Here is a 3,901-nt window from a genome sequence, read left to right on the forward strand (position 1 = left end):
CTCCCCAGAGCCTCTCTTCACCAGAAATGCCTCTCCTTATCCCTTCCCACCCTACATACCTACCAATTCCAGTCCTGTTCACGGAAGGAAGCTTGCCTTTAAGACTCCAGACATATGTATATTCTCATCTCTGAGCTCTGAAAATCCTTTGGTGGTTATTCTTACATGTAAATCTGATCATGTTACTTCCCTGCCTAAACGTTAGCAGCCTCTCTCCATTGCCCACAGAATAAATCATAATATTCTTAGGATGGATTCCAGGTCCTTCTTGAACTGGCTATTGCCTATTTTTGCAACCTTATTGTCATCCCCCAAATGAACATTATACAGCTATTTCCTAATCCCAAATGTCCTTTCTCCCTTCTCTGTGCTAAGTACTCCCTTCTTTCTAGAATACATGAATAACCTCATTACTATAGGAATAATATCTTTCTTCCTTTGTGTTCTTGCAGTAGTTTGCCATACTTCTTTTTTAGCAATTAACAGATTCTTTATAATTATGTACTGTTTCTACTACTCTACCAAGGAATACACTATCCTAGTATTCAAAATGCTTTTTAATAGTTTTCTTGAATTTTTATCACTAATTGCATTTTGGTTAATAATAGCTAGTATTTCCATGATACAATATGTCATACAGATTTTTTCTGAGTTGTAGTTAACATATACTATTACATTAGTTTCAGGTATATAATATAGTGATGCAGTATTTTTATGCATTATAAAATGATCACTGATCACCACAATAAGACCGGTTACAGTCAGTCACTGTACAAAGTTGTTCCAATATTATTGATTATTTTCCCTATCTATACATCACATGCTTTTTCTTCCTTATTTATTTTTTAGTTACTCAAATGAATTTATCACATCTGTAGTTGTATAATGATCATAACAATCCAATTTCACAGGATTTCCATCCCATGACCCAAGCACATCCCCCCACCCCGCTACATTACATGCTTCTGACTTGACTTTATTTTTACTTTATTTACTTCTTTACTTTACTTTATAGCTGGAAGTTTGTACCTCACAATCCCCATTCACCTATTGTATCCATCCCCACACACCCTTCCCTGCTGACAACCACCAGTTTTTTCTCTGTGTCTATGGTGTTTCTACTGGGTTTTGTTTGTTCTATATCCATTAATTAAGTCAATTCCCAGAACAAACCTGTGACCTGGGTATCATTATTATTATCACCCCTTTTCTACAAATGAGGAAAAAACAAACCACACTAAAGTGAATTAACTGGCCTAAGGTTACACAGCAGTGGAGCCAGGATTTCAACCCCAGCGGTTTAACCACAGATCCTACGCTCTTTAACCACTACTTGGTACAATTTCTACGTACCTAACACAGAAGTGAAGAGTTCAAATTAAATATTCCCCTCTGTAAGAAGTCCAAGATATATTTTTCCACCAACACATACAAATATTTCTTGTACGAGTATGAACTCAGTCTTTTTGGATTCACTAGAGAAATGAAGGAAAATATTCTAGGGCCAATCTCAGAGATTCCTCAGAGATAAGAACCACAAAGGGTTCCATTTTTCCAGGCTTCAGCCCTAAGAGAAGGAATACACTGATAGCCATTCTGCTTGAAAACGTTTCCTTTCCTGTCATCTCACCTTTCAGTGTTTATTCCTCTTTCTGCTACCTCACTTCGCAGCCATTCCACCATCTCACCCACAGAGTTGGTAAGAAACACCCCCTCTGTCCCCACAATGGTGCCTCACCTAGAAGCACTGGTGGGGGGGGGTTGGGGAATGCGACCAGCATAGGAAAGCCTAAATCAGCCTTCGAGCTTTGTGACTCTACCTCCTGTAACTTACTGGACTCTGGACCAAACCATCATGATAGAAAGGACACGACAGCCAGAGAAAACCTAACAGAAAACTTCTTGTGCCAACATGACTGATCTCACATGAAGGAATGGAACCTCCATCCCAGCCATATGCTCCCACTTGGTATCTCACAGAATTCCAAAATCTGTTTAGGACTTTAATTCAAAAAATTATATGTTTTATATAATTTGCCACAATAAAAATATATTAATTAAACTGAATGTATTACGCCCCACCAAAAAAAAAAAAAAAAAGCCTCAATCCCAACCAGCTCATTTAACAAATGAACACTTGTGGCTTTATGAGAGGAACTGACTCTTGATGGCTTTCAGAGACATCCTATGGCTGCTTAGAGACCCTGCATTTTACTTCCAGCTAGATCACCTACCTTCCAACAATCCGGTGTGGTTAGCTCTGCCTTAGAACAAAGAATGGAATCAGATGGATCTCAAATGCATTCCAATTCAGCGTGAAGTTAGCCACGCTGCTGGAATAGATTATTACTAAGGAGACGATCTGATCTGGAGAAACTACAATAGGATGGGGAACTGAATTCTTCCCTGTGAATCCTGGTCCCTGACAAGAAAGGTACCTTGACTAATATCACAACCCAGCTCTGATTTTTCACTGGCGTTTCCCCTGAACAAATTCAAGTCACACTCAGCTAAGCCACTCCGACTGGCACTGAAGAGATTTGGAGACATTTTCATCCAACCTCCTTAATTTATAGATGAGATGAATAAAGGGAGAGGTTACCTGGAGTCCCAAGCCACACACTAGCTATTGGCCAGGTTACCAAGGCAGATCAGTGCTCTTTCAACACTGATGACTGGGTAGTGGTGGCTACCCAGGCATCAGATGGATAGTGATGACTGGCTACTGCAACTCAAGGATCAGACCTGTCCCCAGGGACAAATCGCCAATGTTCCTAGGAGCTTTCAGAAAACAAAGTAGATGCTACCTAAGATGAACCACCAAAAAAAGGGGGGAGGGTGCAATTCAGGAGATCTGGATCTGGGTTGATAATTGCATGTATAATCTCTAGAAAATAAAGAAATGCCACAGAAAGTGGCACACTCAAGAGATTTTAAAATTCTGATTTTCATGGAGAAAACCTTTCCACCCACTGAAATTCCAAGGACTGTAACTAAATGCACAGATCCTTGAATAAGTTAAGATGCTTGAATAAATTAAGCTACACACTATAATCAAGGGAACAACTTCCCCATGGAATTTCTTTCCTCTTGGGTGAAACTTCATCAGTGACACCTGGACTTAGGAAAGGTTCAAAATCTTTTCAATTAGCTTAGTGAGATTTCCATAAAGTTTGCACACAATAATGAGAAAGGGAGAGAAGAATGTGAAAGGAAAAACAAAAGGGGAACATTTTTCCAGAATGGACTGCTGAGAATTAAAAGGAAAACTAATAAGAAAGAAAGAGAACTGGACAGGGAGCCAGGACGTGTGGACACGAGCTCTGGTTCAGTAATTAATTAACGATCTAACTTAAGCCATGTCATTTTACCTCTCTGCCTCTCACTCTCCTGTTTTCACTTCTACATAAAAATGATAGAGCTGAGCTAGACTATCTCCATTGTACCTTCCAATTCTAACACTTCTGTATAAGCCACTTAGACTCCCTGTGTGGCCGCCTCTCCATCAATAATGACAGTGTTAAAAATAATGGAATACAGTCAGAATCTCCTCAGAAAGAGATGTCATTCATCCATCCATCCGTCCATCCATCCATCCATCCATCCATCCATTCATCCATCCATTCATACATTCATTCAACAAACAGCAGTGTGTCCTTAATGGCCAAGCCCTCTTCTAGGTGTTAAAGATTTGGCAGTGGAAAAACAAAGTCCCTAACTCAAGGCAGTTACATCCTTCATGTTCCCACCAAGATAATGGAAGTTGAAAAATAAATAAATAAGCAAATAAAACTTGATATGCAAGTTAGACAGTAATAAGCCCTATGAAGAAAAATAAAACAGGTTCAGGAGAATAGAGGCTGCTGGTAGTTATTATTTTATTACAGTAGTAAGGAAAGGC

Source organism: Sus scrofa, unplaced genomic scaffold (genome assembly GCF_000003025.6).
Source record: "Sus scrofa isolate TJ Tabasco breed Duroc unplaced genomic scaffold, Sscrofa11.1 Contig74, whole genome shotgun sequence".
Taxonomy (NCBI): domain Eukaryota; kingdom Metazoa; phylum Chordata; class Mammalia; order Artiodactyla; family Suidae; genus Sus; species Sus scrofa.